This window comes from Ictidomys tridecemlineatus, unplaced genomic scaffold (genome assembly GCF_052094955.1).
Source record: "Ictidomys tridecemlineatus isolate mIctTri1 unplaced genomic scaffold, mIctTri1.hap1 Scaffold_859, whole genome shotgun sequence".
In the NCBI taxonomy this organism is placed as follows: Eukaryota; Metazoa; Chordata; class Mammalia; order Rodentia; family Sciuridae; genus Ictidomys; species Ictidomys tridecemlineatus.
In genome coordinates, this window is record NW_027526105.1 from 131,311 (window position 1) to 158,710 (window position 27,400).

Consider the following 27,400-nt stretch of genomic DNA (forward strand, 5'->3'; position numbering starts at 1 on the left):
TTAATGCTGAAACATTAATGTTTCCCTACACTAGTCCTTTTGGATGCACTTTTCTCAGTTTCAATTGCCATGGTCAACTGTGATGCAAAACTGTTAAACAGAAAATTCCAGAAGTAAACAATTTTATTACAATACATTGTTAAAACTGTTCTATTTTATTATTAATTGGTGTTAATCTTACTATGCCTAATTTATAAATTGAACTTTATTATAGGTGTGTAATTACAGGAAAAAGCACAGCATGTATAGGAGCTAGTGCTCTCCATAGTTTCAGTCATCCCCCAGGGCCTTGGAAATTATGCCCTTGGATAAGAGGGTCTACTGTGTGTGGAGCAAAGGAAGGATATCATTTGTCATCACTTAAAAAAAAACAACAACCAATAAGTAGTTAAGAATTAGGAATCAACTAGATTATCATCCATAGACTGTATTATTTTTATATAGAAAACTCACAAGACAAAATATTTTGGATAGAAAACAGAATCAATATAAAAGTATTGAATGTATTTCTATTCTCTTACACAACTGGAAAATGTAATACAGCAAGTTTTATGTCCAATATCTGTACATATTAAAAAGTATTAATACACACTAAGAAATATTTATATAAATGTTGTATTATATCAATATATGCCTCAAAAATCTCAGTAACATAACACTGTCAAGTTTTCCCAAGTTTAATTTAATGTGATTCCACCAAAAGTCTCAACAGTGTCTTAGTGGGACTAGACAAGCAGATCCTAAACTTTACAATAATGAGCAAAATGTCAAGAATAGCTAAAGCAATTTCAAAGAAAAAGCACTAGTTTGAGGGACTTGCCTTGCCAAATACCAGCACTTTCATAATTCTGTAATAATTAATATGATGTTGAATTGTACTGGGTCAGGAATAGGCATATAGCTCAAGGAACAAAATAAAGAACCCAGAAACTTGAAACATGTGATGATAATATCCCTATGCTATTTAGAAAATTGTTATAATCCATCCAATGTTATATCCAATTGTTTGATAATAATATCAATGTTATGGATAATTGAACGTGTAAATTAATAAAGAAAGGATTCTCCTTTGCAAAATAAATTTCACTGTGTATATTTAAGGTATATAGCATGATATCGTGAGATAAACATGCATAGTAAAAATTATTGTAGTGAAACAAATGAACATACCCATCATCTCACATAGTTACCCATTCTTCTTAAGTTTGTTTGCTTTTGTAACACTAGCAGATGAAGTCTACATTTAACAGGTCTCCCAAATACAGACAGTAATCCTCTTGTTGTATATTAGGTCTTTAGGCTCCTTCATCTAACATATCTGCTAATTTATGTTTTTGGAATCTCCCTACTTCCTTCCTATCCACTTCCTTTCTGCTTCTGATAAATACAGTTTTATTTTCTTTCTTGAATGGATTCTTCTGGAAGCCTTCTACTGATGACCCAGACATAACCTCCTGGAACTTCTAGCAGCTTAGAAATGACCATGAAAATTTGGTTCTACACAAGCTTTTCATCACAGACTGTAATAGGCCATACAGTGGGTCATAGAAGAAATGTTTTAGAAGAAAACATGGAACTTAATCAGAATATCTATGACAGGGTGTATAGATATAGGTACAAATGTATAAAATTCATCTAACAAAATCCATCTATTTTAAGCAAACTTGTTTTCCCTCTTGAAATTGGGACCTACCTTGCATCAGTAGTGCCTTTACCCTGTGTCTTAATATGTACTTTACAGATTTTTTTTCCTTTCTTTAGAAATCTAAAATAAATGGTGTCTTAGAACCATTGTCTTCTGAAATGTATGGGCTTCTCCTTCCTCCTGTCTTACGTATTTTCAGATAAGAGCATTTTCAACTAGTCTACTCTTCCTTCTCATAGTCTTTCAAGGATATTAAATGCTCAGATGGGATGGGACTGATTTCACTTGAGACTTCATTAGTTGGGGGTCATTCTGAACCCACACATGGTGTCCTCTTTGTACAGTATACCTGGATTTTTTTTTCAAAGCTTCATCTGTTCCTGGATGCACATTCTTATTCTGTGGAACACATATTCCATTGGGACTTGGACTTGCTGATACTTCTTGATGACTGAGCTTCACTGTTTTTTATTTTTATTTTTTCTCTCTGGTGGTCCATTTCTTCCTTCTCTGTGGTTGGCCCAGACACTCTCCCTTGCATGATTATGGTTGAGCCTCTCAAGCTCAGTGGTGGTGCTCATGGCAACAGGGCAAGTTGAGGAGTTTATCCTGAAACTGGGATCAGAGGGATCTAATTCCAGGGCTCTTTGCAGATACAAAATACAGTGAGGCACTACATGGGACCCCAAGGATATGAAGAAGGGAGAGTTCCAACTTCAGACCCACATGATCCACCTATGCCCTGTGGAATCTCCCACTTTATGCTTTCCCTACATCTGAAAGCATTGTTGGTCATCCCCTTAGGTTGGGCCCCTGAACCCTGCTTGGCACAGCCACCCTCAGTTTTTCCCCAAGCCCCTTTCTAGCCTCACTGCTTAGATAGTTTTTTTTTCCCTAGACCATGGGTGAGAAAAACACCCATGGTCTAGGGAAACAGAAGTTCCTGAAGCCTCCATCATTTAATTTTATCCTCAGGAACATGATAAGATCATGTCCCCTTCTAGAAGCATGGCGGAACTTTGTAGCTTCTCTGCCCATCTCTAGAGTCTGTGTAGGGGCCTTTCCTCCTGACCCCTCCCCTAAGGACAGAACCTATATCCTGAGTATCCGAGTTAAATTTGTCCTCAGTGAGTGCCCCCTTTGTGGTTGGTGGTGAGACTCAAAGGTCTCCTTACATCAAGATGGCACTCTGGTCATCTCTGGCTGGAGGAGGATGAAGGCAGCCAGAGGAAGGCAGGAAACCTAGGGACCAGGTTGGGCATCCTCAAAACTCTATGGATGCCTTGTGTCTTTCAGTAGTCAAGGAAAAAATGCACATATATATATATATATATATATATATATATATATATATATATATATATGCATTTCAAACTATTTAATATAGAAAATTTCAAATATACACAAAAGCAGAGAGAGGAATGAAGTGATTCCCTGTGGACCAATCTCATCTCTGTGGTTATCAGATTTTCCCAGCAGGAAGGCTTCAAGATCACATGCACTGTGGTTGCTGTGTTCTGGCATCTGTCGGACATTTCTGTGTGCAAAAGGCCAGGCTGTGCAGCAGACTGTGGATTTTGTGGCCACCCACAAAATGAGTGGCTTTAGCCATTTATATTTCAGAAAAATCTCATTATTTGTCTTGGAGAGCTATGTTCAAACTCAGTGTTTTGCAACAAGGTCCCTTTTCAAGTCAATCTTATCTCCAGCCCTTATGTTCAAAACAGATGAAAGTACTTTTTAGCACACATCTGTTACATGAGTTCACTTTTGTATTATTTATTGATAAAATCAACTCGCCTATGGGAAAGAACATTTTAACTGCTATCATGTATATTGATTTTCGAGTTTTGGTAACAATTGCAATGTCACAATCCCATGTATCTCAGTATTCTGTATGGATGAACAATACTTTGAAATCATGGAGTAACACAGGTAAGCTGTTGCTAATGGCAACAGTTTTTTAATCTTGTTTTAACCTATTACCCTTGTGGTCTTAAAAATCTCTTTACTTAAATTGGAATAAATGCTTGGAGAAAAAGCTCGTAGAAACTGCTTTTTTTTTTCCAGAGTTGGATCATTGATCTAACAGATGCTCATAGTATTTATTATAAATATAAAAACCAGGAAAGAAACCCAAGCCTAAAATACACAAAATTTTGTATCCTGTGGCATGGCATCAGACCACACTTTCTGTTGTTGCTGCCAAGGACCATTGTCAGTGGCAGAACACATGCCAAGTCTGGTGTAGATTCATTGTTATGTAACTATAGACACAAACTTGCATTTTTTAAAAGAGTAATGCAAAACTGAAATCTCATGTGGTGAATCATTTACAAGAAATTCAAATGTGGTGTACATTCATGGCAAGAGAAATTTCAGTTTATCTCTCACCCAAAGGGGAATAAAATGACCCATAAATTAATATTGGTAATCTCTGAAAAGTTAAAATTTTATGTATAATCATTTGATTGCATGGACCTTGATTCGTATTTTAAAAATACAAAGAAAAGAAAATATTGGAATCAAGCATTTGCAGAAATCTCAAAAGACTTCCATAGTATGTTAGGGTCCCAGAGAACCTAGTTTGAAAACCATGGTGCTATTCTGAGTTGCTACATTTTTGAAGGTTTGCATTTTTAGCTATTTTATGCCCAGTTATGGTTTCTGATATGACTCATTAACGCAGTCAGATACAGACTACAATCAAGCAAGAATATTTACATCCTTATCCTACTTCCTCTCTGTCTTTCCTTTCTGGTGTTTGGATGTTACCAGGTGGATGTGTTCTTTATTGTCTCAGTGGATAATTCTTTTATGTCAACTGAGCCTCCATCCCTCCCTCCTTTTCTTCCTTTAAAATTCCTCATATTTATCATATTCAAATCATGACTTTCTTATGTACTTTTTTCCTTCAGCTTCTGGTTCCTGTTATTCTTATTTGAAGATGGTTTTTAATATATTTTAAATCAAATCCATGATGTTTTCCAGCCTGTTATTTCTTTTGTCTCTTGCTCTGCATCTCCATTTCCTAGGAGAAATCTCTAGCATCTCTCGTTGGGACTCTCTGTTCCTGGGCTCCTGTCTGGATTGTTGTGGTGATCCTCACCTCTGTTCCCAGGTTTCATCTAAAAGTTTGTTTCTCCTTTCTCAGTTTCATCCTCATTTTTTCTGAAGCTGACCAAGGACACATATGTGGGAGAAAGCTCTTTGAGGCTTCAGTATTCTTGAAAATGCCTTTCTTTGCCTTCATGCTCGAATGGTTTTTTTTCTGCTCTGGAAATTTTTCTTTGTGTGATTTCTTTAGTAATTTTCTCCCTCCTACTCTCCTGTTGTCTCTGAATGGACTGGAGCTCTCCTGGCCTTGTCCTTAGGAGGTGTATCATTTCTGTCCTACTTGTCATCTCTGATTTTTTATCAGCCAAACCTCCAAATATTTATTTAGAAAATTATTTCATCAATTTTAGCTTTAATTTCCATATTGCTGTTTTCCTAATTGCAATATCCTCTTGAATTTTGGGGGAGAATATTACAGTTTTAAAGAAGTAATTTTGTATTCTTTTCATGGACAGATCTCTTTGGATTTTTAAAAGATGTGTATCCTTGATTGTAAATCTCATGTAAAGACTGATCACAAATATGTAGTGGTTCTGTGTTTTCTCCTGAGAGGACCAAGGCATAGAAAAGGCTCACTGAGCCTCTGTCCATCCATGTGGGCAGCCCTTACTAGAAGTTTTCTGGTCATCAAAATGAGGGGCAATTTGACTCTGTGGAATGAGCATCTTTTTTTTTGCCTAGGTTTTCTTGAGGCAGTTTATTATTATTTATATGTAGAAGGACTGTGTTTTAACACTACCCAGGATTTATTTTAATCAATATGGTAAGACATATAGACACAGAACTGACTGTTGCTAAGAAAGAAGATTTTATTCAAAGTTTCCTAACAACAAGAAGCATAACTCACCCCTGAGTCAGGGATACAGGGGGAAGTGCCGGATTGATTATAAGGCAAAGAAATCAAGGAAAATGTAGATAGATAGGAGCTTTTATTGTGGTTTGCCAGGGAAGGAACAGGTCAGGCAGAATAAGCAGGTTTATAATGGGCTGATTTGAATACTTTCACATCCCTGGGGTGATTAGGGCTGGTGGATAGTGACCCCCAAGTGTGAGAGCCTGATAGAATGGGAGTTGAGAGGTAGGCTCTGGATTGATTGATTTATATTTGAAAAGAGGTCTTGAAGACTTGTTTACTGTTTCTAGGAATTGACTAATCCCAGGAGGGGCAGTTCCTCCAGGTCAGCAAGGCCTCAGATGTGAAATGTCAGAAAATAGAAAAGCAAGTCATGGTTAATTTAGGTTTTTACTTTTAATCCTTTTTTCCCCCTTTTAGGGGTGTGTGTATGTGTGGGTGTGCACGGGTCCGTGTGCGCATTTATCTAAGTTGTCACTGACAGGGGAGGGTCTTGGGGCACATTCATCTAAAACTTGTGCTAAATTTGCTATCTCTTCCTACCCCCACCTTCATCATTACCAGCTGTGGACCAGAGCCCCTTTGGGATTCTGTGTCCAGCTCCCTCCTGCACCTGCAGTTTCAAACATATGGAGTACATTTGTTAATCCTCAGCAAGTATTGGGCCCCTTTGAAGAGATTGGAAGTAAAGCTTTGAACATAGAAGGTTATGACCTGTCCTGTGAGGTGAACGGGGTGGCCACATGCACCTATGTTCCTTATCTCCTGTGGAGATGTTGAGATTTTTTTTCCCATCTACAGGTGTTCTCCTTAATTGATTTTAGAGACCTGGGTACAAACAGGAGCCCCTAGAAAGCTGCTACTGTTCTGACCAGGGGCTCAACTAATCTAAGTGCACTGAGGAATCCACAGCCTCATAGCACTGGCTCACAAAACTCCATTTTCTGATTCTAGTGCTGATGAGAGGTTTGATGCCACATTCCACACCAATGTCTTGGTGAATTCTTCTGGACATTGCCAGTATCTTCCTCCAGGTAAGACCCATTTTCTTTGTCTTCTTCCAGTTGGAAAATTTAAGCAAGTAAATTAAGCAAATATCAGCCCAGTTGATGGCCCACCTGAGGGTCAACTGGCTCTTACATGCATCCTGCTTCCTCCTCTTCCCTTCTCTCTGTGCTTTCACGGTCCCCTCAAGACTGCCATCTTTCTCTTTTTTTCTTGGAATCCTGGCTCAAGTGGTCTTTGCCAGCATGTGCCGGGGGTTCTTATTTTCTGCCATGTGCTCTGTAAAGTCAGTCCATAATTAAAGCAAGTCTTCCTTGTTGGGGATAATCTCCAACTCTCTTTTCTACCCATAATCCAGATACTCAGGTCCTTTTGTCTCCATTCCAACATGTAAGTCAGATAAACATGCCCTTTCTTCCCTCTTGTGACCCACAAGTCTGATATCCAAACCATTTTTTTCTCCCTTCCAACCAACAAATCAGACAATCAGGTCCCCTCTCCTCCACTTCGGTCCTCCTCTTTCCTCGACTTCCTGTCTTGGCAGGTGTTCCAGGTGTTGGGGGAGATGGTGGGAGTGCTGCATGGTGTATTGAGTTCATGCATTCAAGAGCACTCAAGGGTTAGATGTTAGGTTCAGTGCTTTCTAGGGAGCTCATTACTGACTTGTTCCTGAACTAGTTTTTTTTTTTTTTCCTTTTCAGCTTTCTCATGGTGAGACACTTTCTGGGATAGACCTCCACCCCCCATCCCCAAACCCATTATTTCTTGGGATTTCTAAGGCCCTAGGCTGTTCATTGAGTTATCCACAGCTTGGTAAATTCAGATTTTTGGCCTTGAGGCACAAGGTGGATTGTTTTAGCATATGAATATTAACCAATCTTGGGTTTAGCTTTTAGAACTTTTTTTTTAACATATTCTTTTCAAGGATTTTCTCCTATACTGTCTGGTTTACTTAACTGCCTACTCAAAAGGAACCTGCAATTATCTCACTACCAGCTTGCACACACTCATACCACCCACACACAACCACACACACATCACATATTCTCACATTACACACACAGACACACACACACACACACACACACACACACATACACCCCTTCAACAGTCTGTCTTACTCATTCCACTGCACACAGCAAAGTCAGCCAGCTTTGCTTTTTGGGTTGTTGTTTACATGCTCTTTCTGTCAGCTGATGATAAACATCCTCTAGACAGAATCTGTGTTTGCTCACCTTAGAATCCTTGGCTCCTCAACCATGTGTGGCCCATGTGAATGGATGAGTGACTGAATCTATCAAAGACATACACCTCCCTATAATATTTGTATAGATTGAAGAAATCTAGCTTTTCAGGCTTTCTGTCTTAACACAACTGTTCTTGGGCAATTCCCCCCATTTTTACTACCCTAGCCTTTCCTTCTGACAGTGGGTCCTCTGTAGACCGGCTGTGGAATGCCTTCCAGCACATCTGAGTTCCTTTTCAACCGGCCTGCAAGTTATAGCTTCTGTTATGAGTGCCATTATAAGGGCCATTTTAGAAGATGGTGTCCAGTAGTCTCCAGGGTAGAGGAATATGTTGCTGCAAATTGTTCTTAGGACTGAGTTTATCTTCAGCTACCAGGGCAACACTCTGGACCCTCAAATGCTCTGAATGCAACAGACTCTGTGAGACTCCATCCTATGACCCTTCCTCAGTGGCCCTGGGAGTCTGGTCAGGATGGGACACATTGTGTTGTGACCTGGGACAATACCTTACACTGGAAGGAAGGGTACAGAACTCCCTGTGCCTTGGGGTCATGTAGGGCTGGTTCTGGGACACTGCTCTGTCCCTGCTTAGTGATGCTTAGTGTTACATGGGTATAAAAGAGTGTTTTGGGTGTGGGGTTTGAAATAGAGACTTGATTATAACGTGACTTTTCCTGCTTCATTTTATGCATTTATTTTTAATAGCTTTATGGAGGTAGAATTTACATATCATACATTTTAAGTACATGATTCAGTGATTTTTAGTAAATTTAGAGTTGTGCAACCATTACCACAATCCCTTTTTAGAGCATTCCCTTCCCTCCACAAAGATCCCTTTTGCCTATTTGCAGTTAATTCCCACTCCCACAGCCAGCCCCAGGCAACTACAGATCTGTTTTCTGTGTCTTTCTTGGATTTTTTCATAGAAATGGAATTGTATAGTTATAGAATGTTTTAACTTGCAAATAGTCTGGGTTTGGGGGAATCCACACTACTAATGGAAGGGGAGTGTCAGTTAAGACTTCCAGATTCCTATAAACATTTGAAATAATGCTGCAAATCATGTTTAGAGGACCTTGAGGGGGCAAATAATTTATTATCTGTTCACAACTTGGCTGTGAGGTGAAGTCTGGGTTTTCAAGGCACTTTGAGTCCCTGCCTCCCTATGGTCTTTATTTAACTTGATAGTTGACATTTACAAAGTACCTGCCTTTCCCCACCAGCAGTGGGACACTTAAGCCAATCATGCCTTCTAGTGTTGCTCAATCTTCTCTGAGCAGGGAAGAGAACAGGGCATAAAAATAAAAACTAGAATGATTTCATCTTCATGACCTTCTGGGAAATTCACTTTCAACTTAACAGAGCCTGAACTTCCTCTTTCAGTGGAAACCCTTCCTTGTATTCTCTTGGGCTTACACCTGTCAGGTTTTGTTGTATTTTTATTTTTATTTTAATTGTAGATGGACACAATATCTTTACTTATTTATTTTTATGTAGCACTGAAATCGAACCCAGTGCTTCACATAAGCTAGGCAAGCGCTCTACCAATGAGCCATAACCCCAGCCTGTTGTTCTATTCTTGATCTAGAATCCTCCACATTTATTTCTAGATAACCACATATTTTCCCAATTGGTTAGCTAAATAAAATGCCTTCCCAGACCAAACATACCCACACAGAAATACATGCCCCCATACTTTAGATTCTTGAGCATTTTTATTAATTCCTTTGAGGGTTTTTTTTTATAATGTTCTTTATTTTTCTCCTACTATTGAGTCTGATGCACAGAGCAAACACAAGTTTATAAAACTAATTTCTTTGCACAAAAAGCCCTGAGAAGTCTTCTTCAACAGAAGCTGTCATGGTTTTTGAATTTCAGAAGACAGTGAAGCTTTAGGTGAGCTGCTTGTCTAGAGGTTTGCAAGATAGATTGATAGATCAATAGATTGATCAATTGATAGATAGATAAAATATATACACTTTTTTTCTGGGTAGGTTTAGAAGCAGTTTGAAGGTGCAACATGGTCTCGAGGGACTGCTGTGTATTTTGAATCCATCTCAGTTGTCTTCCACTTCAGCCTTCTGGTTGTTTTCATCACTAACACAGGCATATTCAAGAGCTCCTGCTATATTGATGTGCGCTGGTTCCCCTTTGACGTGCAGCATTGCAAACTGAAGTTTGGATCCTGGTCTTATGGAGGGTGGTCCTTGGACCTGCAGATGCAGGAGGCAGATATCAGTGGCTATATCCCCAATGGAGAATGGGATCTCATGGGTAAGCCCAGCAAAGATACAAGACTTGCAGCCTGGGGGAAAAAAAAACTGCTTTCTTCCTGTTGAAGTTTAAAAGTTAGGGATTTTCCACTGACCTTTCCAGTGTGAGCATTTTTTGAACTCTGCAGCATTCTTCATCATTTACTGAGAGCTATAGGATGAGAAACCAACAACAATGAGTGAATCTAACACTTTCAGGAGGAATTTGCAGCTTGGTGAGGACATGTTTAAACAAGTCAGTGCTGGTGACATCTTCAAGTCCACGCCATTGCTAAAATATGATTGCACAGCAACTTTCAATCAACAGTGTGAATGTCATAAATGAGGTTCAGATAAAGTAAAAACAGTTTTATTCAGGAGCAAAACACATTTACAAATATTGGGAAATGGGTTTGGCTACACACTGAACAAGTCTGCTTAGGGATAGTTGAGCTTGGGGTTTATAACAAGAAGTGGGTATAAAAGCTTAGCATTTGGGGAAAAAGATCAACAAGATTGAGGCAACTCTAGTAGTTGGAAATGGATGCAAATCAGGGTGATCATAAATTTCATAGTCCATTGGATTGTCAAGCTCAGGAGGCAAACTGGTCATTGTAGCATTCCTCACATCTTGCAAGGAATTGTTAGATTATGAAAAAATTGTTCCTTCTGTAAGATTCAGTTCTCAACATGAAATTTATCTTGCAATCTACCCTGTCAGCAAATCTCTAAGACTTAGAAAAACATTTTTTTTACTACTCTGCAGTCATTTTCACTTTTATTTTATCAACAGCCATTTAAAATGGAAAAGCAATGTAGTTAAGATTCACTTAACACTGAATAAATATGCATTCTGAAATGCTTTGTTGCATGATTTTGTCATTATGCAAGCATCATACACTGTACATACACAAACTGAGACAGCTATAGTTCAGTAGGTGATATAAAACTGAAGCACATTTTTTATCAATTTCTTTTTTTTTTAAAGAGAGAGTGAAAGGAGAGAGAGAGAGAATTTTTTAATAGTTATTTTTAGTTCTCGGCAGACACAACATCTTTGTTGGTATGTGGTGCTGAGGATCGAACCTGGGCCGCACGCATGCCAGGCGAGCGTGCTACCGCTTGAGCCACATCTCCAGCCCTCAATTTCTTTTTTATTTGTTTGCTTTTTGGTGCTGGGGAATCAAACCCAGTGCCTCATGAAAGCCAAATGGGTACTCTACCACTGAGCCACAACCCCAGATTCACTTGTTTCATCTTTGACAGAAGCATCATTATGTGGCTCATGACTATAATTACTTTTATAATGATAAAAATTGAAAGTGCATCATTTATTATTATGTACTTTTATGTACTTATAATCCTTCAAAAGAATATTTACCCATTTGCTTAAGTATCACTGAGATATCTTAAAACAATTTTATAACAAACTAGCAAGGGTTTGTTCAAACATCAGTTACCAGGATTTTTAGTACTTAGCAAACTCCAGGGCTATGCTCGTGTGTGGTATATACATGGAAACAAACACAGTAATTATGTTTTCAAATGATAGTTCCTTTTCTCCTCCTCCCCATGCAGGAATTCCAGGCAAAAGGAGTGAGAAGTTTTATGAGTGCTGCAAAGAGCCATACCCAGATGTCACCTACACGGTAACCATGTGCCACAGGACACTCTACTATGGCCTTAATCTGCTCATCCCCTGTGTACTCATCTCAGCTCTGGCCCTGCTAGTGTTCTTGCTCCCTGCAGACTCTGGGGAGAAAATCTCCCTTGGTAAGTGCCCATATCTTTGGCAAGAGTCTGAGACTGGAGGCCCTTCCTTTAGGTCAGCTCTGGAGGGTTCACTGTGGATGGTACAGGGATGTATTTTGGGGTCCCAAGGGCCTGCCTGACTTATTCTTCATGAACCTCTTAGACCAAAGCAGCTCCAGAGTATCATAGGCTCCTGATTTGTGCTCCAAACTGGATGGATGTACCCTCCTGAGAATAACACAGGATCCTGGAATCCTCTGATCCTACAAAGAGTATGGATTCACCCATGGAGGACCAGCTAGTTTGATTATGCCCGGAAGTGCCTGTGCTTTTTCTCCATGGTGGCAACAAGTCAGCCTTCATTGTGGACAGGGAAGAGTTTAGCTCGGTTTCAGCTTGCATTTTTCTATTGTATGCAGCATGATTCCTTACAGTTGCTTCCATATGAAGATAAGTAAAGTAAAACTTTGAATGGTGAAATGACTTTTTAAATATCTCAAAGAATTTCTCAGTGTCTCAGTTCATCAATCACAAACATTTCACCTTCTGAGTACAAGGTTCAGAACATTACATAACTTTTCTAAGATCACACAGCTAGTAAATGGCAGAGTCAAAACCTGAAACCAGGCCTTCTGACTGCAAGGTTTCTTTTCCCGCTGTGTGGAGGTACCTCTCAATAATATTGCGGTAAAGAAACTGACAGATAATTGTTCTGTGTTGATTTCTCCAAATTTCTGATTCCAAAACTTGTCTTTGTCAGAGATTCTTTTGGGACTTTGACAGGTGATAGAGACTTTCTTCCAGAAAAACATTTAAATGCCCATATGTAAGAAACCATCTGTCCCAAAGCCTTTCCCCAGCAACTCCTTAATTCTTTGAAACTCAGGTTAGATGACCCAATTACTGGTAGAGGAAATTTAGAACTTGTTGCCTGTTTTGTCTGAGGATCTTCTGTGTGTTTGTTTTAGGGATCACAGTTTTACTGTCTCTAACTGTCTTCATGCTGCTTGTAGCAGAGATTATGCCTGCAACATCTGATTCAGTGCCATTGATAGGTAAGTCAAGAGTCAGGCTCCTTTCTAGAACTACAGATTTAGAGAGTCCCTAGCATTTCCCAGTAGATGCAAAGAGTAGAAATGTGTCCTTCATGCCCTGAAGAGCTGTATTGCTCCCTCACCTATTGCCTCTGTTCACTTGGGCCCAAATAGTGGGAAGAGGATATTCAACTTTGTGGTTAGGCTTTAAGTTACTGAAATGGCTAGGAGTGGTGGTGTGCCACTGTGGTGCTAGTACTCAGGAGGCTGAGGCAAGAGGATCACTTGAATCCAAGAGTTCAAAACCAACCAGGGCAACATAGTGAGACTCCCATCTCAAAGAAAAAAAAAACATGCAAAATTGCCTATTATACCATAATTCTCCCACTTATTCTTGCTTTGAAGTCAAAGATTTTATCATTAGAGATTCATTATTTTGGTTGAGACCTTGTTTGTCTACAAATGTTTTGTTACAAAGGGAGAAACATACAATTTACCTCTTAGTCATTGTTTCCAGGAATAACTCAGGGTTTCCATATAATAAGTATTTGGGGGAAATATATGTTTTGTCCAAGACAGGTATGAGGCATGACCTTCTGCTCGGGGAGGAATGACAGGTGCTTTGCACCTTCCTGTATGGAAATAAATGGAACCATACAAAAGGATACCCAGTCTAGTGGTTAGAATTTGATACTCTCATTACTGCAGCTGGGGTTCTATTCCTTGTCAGGGAAGCAAATCCTCCAATTCAGTTGTGAGGCTGCAAAGCAGCATTCTGCCAGCACCTATGAGGTTTATTATGGGAGGTACCACTCCTATACAGTGATGGGAAGTCAGGTCTTTGGGTTCTAGGCTGCCTGCTTCCCACCAGGGGTGTGGGCAGTGGGCTATAGGCCTGGCCCAGACAGCCAGTCACTGACAGTAAGAGAGCGAGGTCTGCACACTCCTCCTGTGACTTTCAGTGCTCCTGGGGCCTCAGATCTCACCCTGTGTCTGTTCTCTTCACAGCCCAGTACTTTGCCAGCACCATGATCATTGTGGGCCTCTCTGTTGTGGTGACAGTGATTGTGCTGCAATATCACCACCATGACCCTGATGGGGGCAAGATGCCTAAGTGGGTACGTTCCTCTCACTCCCATGGAGTCAGAGCCCCTCCCTAAAGCAGAGTCTTCATATGGTTTATCTGTTTTAAAAACCAGCCCCCAAAGTAGCACTCCAAAACAAATGGGTCTGTTTTTCATATGACTTCACCTCTCTGACTTCAACCTCTTTTCAGAGAGTGTAGTTATGGTGAGTGTGCCTCTTAGTATCCATCCTATGACAGTGTTTTAACCTGACATCCCAGAGCATGGCTCACATAACTGGCTGCCTGTGTATTTTGCTAACAGAGTGTTTCTAAAAACTATTCTTTTGCATGGCCAAATTGGAGAATTTTGCAACAGTAGAAAGCAACTGATGACACAGACACTTAGCAACTCGGTGAGGGCTTCACAACAGAATGAGCTATACAAAAACATAGCTACCCTTTCGTATCTGCAGAAAATTGATTTCAGGATTGCCTGTAGATATCAAAAATCTTTTAGATTTTGTTTAGAGAATAATGGAAAAACAAGTCTGTACATGTTTAGTACAGATGCAGTTATTTTCTTAAATGTTGGTCAAATCCATGGATATGGAACCTGCAGATATAAAGGGCCCAAGTGTACATACACTTAATACACATAGAAACATAATCTAATGGAAACCCTATAATGTAAAGGTAGATAGGTTACTAGTAGAGAAAGGAAAGGGGATGGGAAAAAAATGGAATAACTTGATTAGAACTGAGCCAGGGCCAGGAGTTTCCCCATGTCACCAGAACAAAACCTGAGTTTTCACCTCCCATGCTCATGTGGACCCTGCAGACCTTCTTGGTCTTCCTGTCCAGAGTGTTTAGTCTAGGATGGAAAAATCTCTTCTATCCCCAAAGGAACCTGTCTTTAGAGACCCATTAGTTTGTATTTAAGCCCAGAAGAGAGTCTAGGAATCACCACCATGTTAAACGTAGCATAAAGTATGAGATGCATTTATATACTCTCCAGGAACAGAAAGTTTCTGGGCTTTCTAAGAACATTCAATGTGCAGTAGTTCATAGTTACCTACAAGTTAACTAAGGGAAGATCACTTTTTTAAAATATTGGGCTTGCAAATTTATTGTTTCCCCCTCAAGTTCCTTTTCATGTACACTCTTCTCATATACTTAGTAAAAACTCACCTGTAACTTATAGTGCCAGCAGCAGTGTCACTCAACCTAAAATGATGATGCCTCCTGCATAGGTCACATTGCTACCATATGTGAGACTTGTTTTGAGAAGTACCTACCCCCTTTAAAAAATGGGATTCATTTGCACGTATGCAACTACATTCTCATCTGACTTTCTCATATATTTGACACACTTGGAAAAGATGCCAGGACAGATATGAGAGTAGGCTTCTAGTTTATTTTTTGTCTGTCTGTCTGTCCTTCTTTCTGTTTGAAGCAGATGATACATTTAGATACATTTACCTGTTTCAAAAGTGTACATCATATTAACACTATACCTAAGAAAATTGAGCTCCTATTCCCACCCTTCACCCTGCTCCCACCACCAATATTGAAACATTCAAATGAATTTCTTCTTTTTTCCTTTTAGTGTTTGTTTATGAAAATATGAACACTTATTTCTTATTAGTTATTCAACTGATATGGAGATAAGGGAATGAAACACAGATGCAAAACCATTTTTAATGACCTGATAACACTCTGCTCTTGTGAAAAATCTTAATTAAAAGCATATGCTAATTTTTCACCTCTTAGCATAAGAGCTTGTTAGAACCAATTGGCTACAAATGAAATATAAAGTGTATACATTTCATTTTTATATAGCATACTACATTTTTCTTTTCTTCCATGTGTTTTTAAAACATAAACAGCCTCCAAGGGACTCTTACAATGATCTGTTGCTCTGAAGAAGATACTGCTGAGTGCAGTGGCATTATGTGACATTTGCACAGTCAGAAACAAAACTATAACCTAACAGAAGAGGTCACGAGCACAGTTTGATAAATGCCAAGAGGATAATTTCATCTTTGGAGATGCTTTGGCCTTGAAAGCTAATAATTCAGGCCATGGAATTAAAAATAGACTTGGCAATGTGGATCATATTAGCTGGATTTGTGCCTCAGGGTATGTGCAGATTCAGTCATGGCTGGAAAAGTGCCTGACCCTGCTTGGCTCTCATGTGCACAGTTGCATCTGGGTATAGTTGCAATCACTATCGGACACCTTCCCTCAAGGTCTGGTGAAGACTTTGTGGTATTTCCAAGAAGGAGTTGGGCTAAGTCACTGGAACTCAGAAAGAGCATGTAGTCTCTGACTGATGAAGCTACAGAGGTCTAGGTACATTACCTGGTGTAGCCACTTGCTTATTGTATGACCTTGAGCCAATTAATTAGCGTCTTGGAGCTTCATTTTATCTGTGTGTAAAATGAGAGAATTAAGCTCACTTCCTAGAGCTCTTAATGGCCCAAGTGAGATGACATGTCTCTTGAGGGCCAAATTCACCCTAGATGTTTTCACAGAGGTTTATGTTTTCCTCCTCCGCACAGATGGTGAAAAACACTCCAGGGTCAGGAGACCCAGCCTTCCTAGCATATAGAGTGCCACCTACTGTGGAAAGCACACTGTGAAATGAAGGCCTATCTTTGAAGCTATAGTGAAAATTATTTTAGTGTTTCTTCTTCTTCTTCTTCTTCCTTCTTCCTTCTTCCTTCTTCTTCTCATTCCCTGCCCCCAGATCTTGTTTGCTTCAGTCACCTTTGATAAGATACCATAAAAATGAATGTCAGGAAAGACTTTCCTGCAGATATGAGCTTCACAACTTACCATCTCTATCTACATGGAGATAGATCTGCTAGGTTGCTGATGAAATTTTCCCATACTCAAAAAATGAAATAGGTATCTGGATGATTTTAGGAAAAGAGCTCCCTTTTTATATACTTATCTAGGGAAACTTACAAAAATTATATAGTTATCTAGAGATGCCTTCAAAAATGCTTCCTTTTTTTTTCTTATTTTGGGACATTAGCTGTCTCCCCTCTTTCCAAGAGAGTTAAAAATAATATAAACTCACATGGTAATTTTTCACAAACTTCTTCAGGCACATTAGTACCAAATGTGTATAATATACTTGAGCCAGAGTTTGGCAAACTGAGACCCAGCTGGTCAGATTTAGCCCACAAACTTTTTAAAATACAGTGTTATTAGAAAATTGTTATACTCATCTGTTTACATCCTTTCTATGTTTGTTACTTCGTAAGCTGAGTAGTTGCAACAGAGATCTGTGGCCTGCAGATCTAAAAATGTACCATCTGTCTCTTTATAGAAAGTTTGCCAACTCTGCTTTCAACTTTCAATATAAGTACTTTCCCAGACATCCTTTTATTTGGTGTTCACTGTAGCCTAAGGGATCCTAAGATGAGGGGCTCTATGACTTCCTTGGTCCACAGCACATTGGTGTCTCAGGAATTTTTCCACAGAGCTCCTAGACCTGAGGAAATATTCCCCAACAGTGTCTTTATTACATAGGTTGAAACAATTTAGCTTTTATGTCTTAACATCATGAGAGCCCCTGTAGGGTACATTCAGCACATCCTCTTGAGTCTTGGGATTAGATTGGAAACCACTGTCTTCATTTTTTTGTTTCACATTGGAACTTGATTTTTTTTTCAGGGCAACTTGGAAAACCAGTGTTGCAAAGATATAATGTCATCACGAGATGTGACCATCTAATGTTGAAAGCCTGAACTATTTCAAATCAGTGGTCCTTGTGTTCAAGGGCTGTCCTTAAATGTTAAAATCTCCCAGTGCCTCTGTGATTTACAGTGGTCTTCCAGGGTGCCTTACACACAGTATGGGAGATAGAGGATTAGACCTGAAGGTCCTTGGTTACAGATGTGTGAAGATCAGAGAGGGAAAGTAACTTTTGTTGTTTACCTATCCCAGAGGTATTCTTACCAAGCCAGGCCTCCTCTGACAAGGCTGTCTTCTTAAAGAATGCAGCATGTGTGCCCACCCCAGGGAAAAAAATCAGCTCATAACCAGGGTGATAAACCTGTTATAGCTTTTATTCTCACTTCATGTTTGACTAACAGTTGTTAGGCTTTGGCACCGCCTGCCCATATAGAATCACTGGGGAGGTGATGAAACGTGTTAGCCCCAGGATCAACAAAGTCAGGCCTGTTATGTAGGATCACAGTGCTGTCAGGATCAGTTAAAATCCACTTCTTGGCCTCTCTTAACATTCTCTTGTCCCCCCAGACCAGAGTCATTCTTCTTAACTAGTGTGCATGGTTCCTGCGCATGAAGAGGCCCGGGGAAGACAAGGTCCGCCCAGCTTGCCAGCACAAGCAGTGACGCTGCAGCCTGGCCAGTGTGGAGTTGAGTGCGAGTGCAGGGCCTCCTACCAGCAACGGGAACCTTCTGTATATCGGCTTCCGAGGCCTGGAGGGCATGCACTGCGCCCCGACCCCTGACTCTGGGGTTGTGTGTGGCCGCATGGCTTGTTCCCCTACAAATGATGAGCACCTTCTGCATGGTGGACAGCCCTCAGAGGGGGACCCAGACCTGGCCAAGATCCTGGAGGAGGTCCGCTACATTGCCAACCGCTTCCGCTGCCAGGATGAGAGTGAGGCTGTCTGTAGTGAGTGGAAGTTTGCAGCCTGCGTGGTGGACCGCCTGTGCCTCATGGCCTTCTCAGTCTTCACCATCATCTGCACCATTGGCATCCTCATGTCAGCTCCAAACTTCGTGGAGGCTGTGTCCAAAGACTTTGCATAACATCACCCAGTTCTATACACATAGGAAATGCACAGATAGGCAAAGTGGTTGTTGGTGAGAATTCTGTGGTAAACTCACAGCAGCATTAAATGTGACAACTCTGATGTATCCTTTGTGGCTGTCAATCCTGATGGTTACAGGTTTCCTTGTTACCTTCAGTAATAGGATCTTAGTATTTTTCTGTTTGATATCTTATGCATACCATTGGCACATCACTATGTTCAGCAGGGCCACTGTACAGTCATTTTGCCCATTTGTTCTCTTTCTGGAGAGCCATTTAGAGAGATCTCTGTGGCTCCAGACTGCCAGGGCAGGCCTGTACAGTTGGTTTTGCATGCTTGCATGTCATTTGCCATAAGGCCCACATAAAAATTCAACGTGTGCTTTTGCCTGTGTACAAACCTAGATTAAAACTAATGATAATAAACCACTCACTAAATCCATTCTAATAATTGACTTGTGAAAGAAAAAAAAAAACTAAAACCTATCTGCTGGCTTTTCTGTAGTTCAACTATATATTTTTTCTCTACCGATGAGAGTCGGTAGAGAGAAACAGTTGTATGCTGTTTATAGAAGAGAGTGAGACAGACACTGTTTGTGTGTGTATGTGTGTGTTTCTTGTAAACTATGTTTATACCAGCTGACTAATTTTTACAAACCTATTCTTTTGAGAAAAATCAGAGGGACTCAAGTTTGTGTCAATTCCAATATAGGACCAGACCCAGTCAAGTGTGCATGAGAGGCTGTGTCCCCTGTAGATCCTAGATGACTCCCAAGATTCACGTGCTACCCCTCGACACTGTTCTGTTCTGCAAAATTCAAAGGACAAATAGTGTTCTGTGAGAAATACCAGCTCGAAGGAATAACTGAAGCTAAGTTACACACTTTAATGTGCTTTTTTAAAAATAAGAATGTCTTAGATGCTTCATACTTGTTGGAGATGATTCGTTTTAGAAGAATGTCCATCCAAATGCACACCGTAAAATGAGCATATTATTTGGCTTTTTCTCCATGTGACAGGGCCAGGAGGCAGGGACTGGGACCTCTCTGGGCCCCTGTGTAGTAAGAACTGGGGAGGGGATGGTGGCTTTCCGAGATGCCCATCAGTAGCAGTCAACATGGAGGAGCTGTCAGAACATCAGAGGCTGCACAGCAATAAGCCCTGGTTTCTGACTTTTGGGGTTCTGCCTCCTTATAGCTTGTTCACCCCAGTTTCAACACAGAAAGTTGGCTCAGGGTTAATGGGTGATTCACTGGAGATGTGTTCTAAAGACAAGAACAATTTCAATTTTTTAACCTAAGAGGGGACACCATATCCCACTGAGATTAGCAGGTAGTAATCACTATTGCCTCTTCTTGGTTGTTATTGTTTTTAATGAGATCAGAAGGTAATTCACCAAGAAAAACCTCTGTGGTTCTATTGTGTCATTCAGTAACTGCTCAAAGCTCAAAACTGTGCTTCTGAGCTCCTAGAAATCTTTAATCTGCATCCAACCACTGAGTGGGGCACATCATGAAAGATTAGATTTTCAGATCAAAAGAAATTGCCATCCATTTCACTAATTTCTGAGTAATGCCTATAAATTCACTTGTTTAGAGAAAATGAAGGTTTGTGTGTATTATGTGTGCATGGGTGCGTGCATATGTGCATTTCACTAATTTCTGAGTAATGCCTATAAATTCACTTGTTTAGAGAAAATGAAGGTTTGTGTGTATTATGTGTGCATGGGTGCGTGCATATGTGCAAGTGCCTGTGTGTGCAACTTGAGAAGAGAACTTGTTTACAACAAGAAGGTTGATAAACCACGAGACTCTAGTAAAATGCTATTTGGAGCAGGGTTGTTTGGCTTTTTTTTCTTTCTTTTTTTTTTTTTTAAAGAGAGAGTGAGAGAGGAGAGAGAGTGAGAGAGAGAGAGAGAGAGAATTTTTAATATTTATTTATTTATTTTTTTTAGTTCTCGGCGGACACAACATCTTTGTTGGTATGTGGTGCTGAGGATCGAACCCGGGTCGCATGCATGCTAGGTGAGTGCGCTACCGCTTGAGCCACATCCCCAGCCCCTTTTTTTTCTTAATTCATTTTCTTGTGCATGTCAGGCTCTTCTCTTATGTCTGGAAATATTTTAATTTATCATTTATCTTTTGATGTGTTTATTAGTTTGCTTGTTTATTGGCATATAGAATGTTTATAATATTATGTTGTAAATTTATCTGTATTTTTCTTTGCAGATACTGGGATTTATTTACAGTTTATTTAAATGCCTTCCTGATTTTGAGATTATAAATAAACTTACTTTTTCTTCTAAAATTTTGTGGTTTCATTTGTTTATATCTTCTGACTTCGAGGGAATCTTTTATTGCAAGAAACAGAGGTAAAGACCCTATTTCTTCCCTCCAATCTGTGATCAGTGGTGTCAATCCAGTATATAACAATGTGTTTCTGTAATAAAATAATATTCTCCCCACTTGCTCAAAATGCCACCTTATGTGTAAACTTAGTTTCTTTAAGCATTTGGGTCTATTTTTCTTCTGTTGATCTCTCTCTCTCTCTCTCTCTCTCTCTCTCTCTCTCTCTCTCTCTCTCTCTCTCTCTCCCCTCCCCCCGCCCCTTTTCTAAAGCTTTATTCAATAGTTTCAAGTTAACACACTCATCAACTGCCATTTTCTCTTTATTTTTCTGTCATATGCATCATTTTTTAAAATTGTACCTCAATTTATAAATTGAGTGTTGCTATTCAGAAACACTACAACTAGGCTTGTATTCAAGTCAAATTTTAAGTCACTCATTTGAGTTTTATGGGTTTTTTTTAACAGGTTCTATGAATCTCTTGTCTATTTACAGATATTTTGTTTTGCTTATCATTTTCAATGGAATGACTTTTTTTCCATTTTTTCAAACTGGATGTTTAGAAAAGTCATTGGGTTTTCTACATTATGAATCTCTTGTCTTTTTACAGATGTTTTGTTTTGCTATCATTTTCAATGGAATGACTTTTTTTCCATTTTTTCAAACTGGATGTTTAGAAAAGTCATTGGGTTTTCTACATTAATGTCATAATCAACCACTATAATTGTGATATTTTTTCTCAGATTTTCTTTGGACTTCTTCCCAATATTACGCTTCTTTCTTTCTTTATCCAATTGCATTTGTTAAGTAACAATGATTCACATAGCACACTTGTCTGTTCTTAATGTTAATGGGATATTTTAATGTCTCACATAATTCTGTTTGTATGAAGACATGTATTTTCCTTGTCATAATAAAAAGGTATCCATTTAGTCTCTCAAACTATTACTGCTCCCTTGGAAAAATGTGCATATTAGATTTTTGTCAAAGCCTTCCCAGTATCCATGGAGATCATCAGATACTTTCCCCCTTTGCTCTAGTAGAATGTTTTATTATGTTAATAGAATCCTTAAGAGTAAATCATTATTATATTCCTGAGGTGATTGCTACTTGGTCTTATGATTTTTGCTATCAATAGTCGTAATTATGATTAATCATTCCACAGCTTGCTTTTGTGTGCATCGATGGATTCAACTTACTGTGGATGACAAATATGCAGGAAAAAGTTGCATCTGCTCTCTGAACACATACAGATTTTATTGTCACTATTCCCCAGTAATACAATATGGCAGCATTTACATAGCATTTGTATCATATTAGGTATTATAAATAATGTAGGAATGATTTAAAGTAAAGGGGAGAATATGTATAGGTTACATGCAAATATTGTACCATTTAATATGAGGGAATTGAACAACATCATATTTTGATATCTGAGGAGGGTCCTGGAATGAAACCCCTGAGGACTACTCTACTTGGTTTTAGAATCATTTTCTACTTAAGTTTGAGAGAACCATGTGTGAGATCTCTGGGCTAGCACCATTATGTTTCTGGATTTCTCCTACCAAGCAGGTTAGGTCCTCAAGCACTTCTGGAGTTAATTTCAGTTACATATTTTAATATAAAATTAATCATATCTATTTTTCATCTTAGAATAGTTTTACAATATAGGTGTTTAGGATTTTTAATGTATTTTTTTCCTCCTCTAATTGTGTACGTGTCTCCTGTGTTCATTGATTTGACTTGACACAGTTTTTTTTTTCTTTGACATTTCTACTTAGCAGCTTGGGGACCTAGATGCTGAGTCCCATTGGTCCCTGTGCTGAGGCAGTCTTCCTGCTGATAGCAGGAATCAGGGTAACCCAAGCCACAGGTACAGAAGTGTAGCCTTCTCCTGCCCAGCTTCAGGGACCCAGGATGGGAACTTTTGCCTTCCATGGGCACTGAGAGCCAGTGGAACAAACCTGGAAGGACAACCAGACTGTATTAGATGTTGCTGGTCATTCCACTCACACTGGGAACAGTCCTCTAGAGAACAGACCCAAACAAACTTTTACCAGAAGCCCTCTTGCCATGTATTTCTCAGGAAATAACGCTTTCTTGCATAATTTACCATTCATTTCTTTATTCTTTTCCTACAAAACACCCCTTCCATCCTCCTTAGACCTTGGTCAAAGAATTGCTGCCTCACCACTGGTGGATTCTTCTTCTAATTTCATTTAATTTATTTTTATATGGGTTTGACCTTCTCATGTAGTATATCATGAGTTGGGGAAGTGGTTCCAAAGTAATTGATTTAGGCTGCTGTCTGCAGTTTCCATCTGTATGAAACTTTGGGGGCAGACTCCTACTATGTCCACAGCAAACCCCACTTTAGGAGTTGCAGGAACAAGGAACAGTTCATAGTTTTAACATCTTTTTTTTTTTTATTTTGTTGCTGGACTTTACACATGTTAGGCAAAAACTCTACCAGTGAGCTACATCCTCAGCTCTTAACCACTTTTAAGAGTGCAGGTCAGTAACATCAAGAAATTTTCAAATTGTTGTGCAGTCATCACCTGCATCCATCTCCAAGGACATTATCATCTTCCCCAGCTGTAATTCTGAACCCATTAAACACTAACTCCTCATTTTGCCTACCCTTTGCCCTGGCCACCACCATTATTTTTTCTATCTATGCCAATATGATACTCCAGGAGCCTCATGTAAGTGGAATTGTATGACATTTGTTCTTTTTGTGACTGGCTTCTTTTTCTTAGCATAATGTCCTTAAGATTCATCCATGTTACAGTTTCTTTTCTACTTTGATGTTGTGATGTATTTTTCTGTTATTCAGAAGATTCCAAATTCCTATGTTTCTGTGTATTTTTATTTAATCAAATGAATACTTTAACTTTCAAATTTTATTATTCTAATCAAAGATTTAACAGCCATCTCCACGTTTTGATACATAGTGTTTTATTATCTTCATTTGGTAAATATGAGTTAACTTTGATGTCTTCTTCTACTGAGCTTTAAAGAATGTTTTAACATTCTCAGTTTTATTGAGTTAAAAATTTCAAATTTTATTCCACTTTTCTTTGAACACTGTGTGTGTGTGTGTGTGTGTGTGTGTGTGTGTGTGTGTGTATAAAAATGAGTTTGTATAAATAAGTCCTATTCTGAATGGGACCCTGACCCCCATCTGGATTTCTGTTCCCACTGCCTTTGACTACTTGTCCTGTCACAGCCTGGCATTGCTTCTCTTTGAATTTTCCTTCCATTTTCTATATGCTGTTTAACAAAATCAGATTTTGATTCTCCTGTAAATCTTCATCTTGAATTCATACTTGATTGCTTTTAAAATCAGGCCCATAGGGGCTGAGGCTGTGGCTCAGTGATAGAGTGCTTACCTAGCATGTGTGAGGCACTGGGTTCGATTCTTAGCACCACATATAAATAAAATAAAGTCCTTTGACAACTAAAAACAATATTTAAAAATTAAGGCCCATAGATTTTCTGAGAAGATGCCTAGTGTATTCTTACCTACTGATGGGGAAAACAGGCTGTATATTCTCTACATTCACACAGCACTTCCAGTCTTCAGGTATGCATGGTTTTTCCCCACTAACCAAGACACCTGCTTGGAGTCTTATAGTTTAATCCAATCTGCTACTAACTGCCTAGAATGAGGGCAGACTCTACAGGCAAAAGTCTCACCCCACCAAACTGTCCCTTGTCCCACTTCTCTACCAAGTAGTGGTCCCAGGTATCCACAACTTCTGTCGGATTTGGTTACAAATTGGAAATTCCCCTTCTAAGTTTCAATCATGTTCCAGAACTGCTTATATAACTCAGAGAAACATTCTACTTACATTCACTCATTTATTGTAAGGGATACAACTCTGGAACAGCCACATAGAAGAGAAGTATATGGAAAGGATTGAGGTATGGGATGAGGTATGGAGTTTCCATGCCTCTTTGGGTATGCGACGCTCCTGGCACCTCCACCAGTTCACCAACCTGGAAGCTCCCAGACCCATCCTTTAGGAATTCCTATGGAGGTTTCATTCATGGGTCTGATCAATTATTGACTATGTTTCCAATTCTTCTTCCCTCCTGTGGTCAAAGGTTCCAGGTTTCTAATCATGGCTTGGTCTTTCTGACTTCCTGCCCCCATTCAGGAACCCAACAAGAGTGCTACCTCGTTAGGACAAAAAAAAAAAATCTTCCATCACACAGAATATTCCTAGGACTTAGAAGCTATGTGCCAGGAACTGGGTCAATTAACAAAAAATAGATCAAAAGATACTCTGTGTTCCCCTGTCACTTAGGAAATTACAAGGATTTTTCACACTCATAATTTGTATTTCTTTGATGCACTTTTAGATTTATCTGGAATATGAATTTACATTTTAATATAACAGATATATTTACTTTTAACAATTTTAAACATTTTAAAATTCATATTTCTTTTGCTTCCTGTTTGGGATTTTCTTTCTTTTTCTTCCTTTTTGGTTGCATGGCTTCCTTTTGTTAAAATAAAGAAATATTTTTGTGTGTCTAAGTGGTTACCTATATAATATTTCATAATAAAATTAAACGTATATTTCATAATTCACCAACATGACAGCATCTATTCATTTTCTATTTCTCATCTCAAAGACTAGCACATTATTAGTTATCTTTTTTGTTTTTAGTCCTTCTGCAAACAAAGTTTCCTTTTATAGGCTTACATAATGTTTTAATATTTATCAATTCTTAACAGTATCTTATACTACTATTGAGGGCAAAATTGGAAGATATTAAAAGGGATGTGAAAATTAATTCATTTTGCATGCAATCTTCTCTTTCCCCAATTTTGATAGTGTAATTACCTTTGTTATTTTTACCACTTCACAAGTTGTAACATTTACTTTATGAAAATTCATTTCCTGCCATCACATACATGGTATACTTATGAACACCCCATATTTTCTTTATTTTGGCTTATAGATGTGTCATTCTTCTCTATTCCTTGTAGAGATCTGAAACTTTTCCTCTATGTTGCTAACATTTTTTTTTCCCTGACATTATCTATTCCGTCCTGCCCTGACCCTTTATTACCTATTCCAAAATGATGGTGGTTTGGGTTCCTCATTTGTTTCTAAAGCTCTGCAGTTCACCTTTCATCTCTTATTAGTTCCGTTTGTTATACATGACAATAGGATTCATTTTGATAAAATTACAAAGGCATGGATTACAATTTGCTCTCATTCAGTCCCCAGTACTTCCTTTTCCCCTCCTGTTCCCCCTTCCCTAGTTCCTCTCTCTATTGAACTTTCTGATATTTACTTATATTTTTTTAAAATTACTGTCTGTGGACGTACATGGTGGTGACATTCACTGTGATGGATTCATATAGGTATATAGGAAAGTTAGATCAGATTCATTCCACTTACTTTCCCTATCCCATTTTTCCTCCCTTCCCTTCAACCTCCTTCATCTATTCCACCAATTCCAGCTTTCTGCTCGTTTTAAAGAAAAAAATTTCTCATTAACTTCCTATATAGAAGTTGGAGAATTTTCTTCTCTCTTATATTTCTTTGCAAAATAGAATCTTTCCTCACATGCCACAGTTTATTCTTTCATTTCTAATCTCCTTTAGTAAGTTAGCATGAACACCTCCCCATTTATTTTCATTTAATTTCTTTTTTTAATTTTTAAAAAAATACTTTTTAGTTGTAAATGGACATAATATCTTTATTTATCTATTTTTATGTGGTGCTGAGGATGGAACCCAGTGCCTCACCTGTGCAAGGCAGGTGCTCTACCATTGAGCCACAGCCTCAGCCCCATCATTTAATTTCCTTTAAATAGAAGGTCTGTGACCCTCTTCCCAAATTCTCAAATTATTTTCTCATAAGCTCAAGTTGAAGACTCAGTATTCCCTCTTCATTCTGCTTTTTTTTTTTTTTTTTTTTTGCTGAGCTTCTTAGAGGAAGGTCAACCTCCAGCATGGAAGTTCTGAGCTTTTCTGTTTAAAGTTGTTGCTGCTGTCATTGGCCTATTAGTGCCCATAACATCTCAGGTATTGCTCTGGGGGGAGATCTGCACTGTCAGTTATCTTTGTACTCCAGCATGGAATTCTGACCTCTTTGATCAGCAGAACTGGTTCTTCAGCTTTCTCCTTTTACCCTGATCTTCCCAGCAGTGTTTTCCAATACTTGACCTCAAATCCACCTTTAGTTAGGACAGAGGAAAGACAAGATTTCCATGCATTTTGCTGTTAGGACTGGGAGCTGGTGGGATGGTGTGGGGGCACCCACATTT

The 27,400-nt window shown here is 39.0% G+C and overlaps 1 pseudogene; it reads left to right on the top strand.

Moving 5' to 3' along the window:
* The window catches only part of LOC144374759 (neuronal acetylcholine receptor subunit alpha-7-like), a 107,081-nt pseudogene extending 86,011 nt beyond the window's left edge, over positions 1–21,070 (top strand).
* Positions 21,071–27,400: the final 6,330 nt, after the last annotated feature.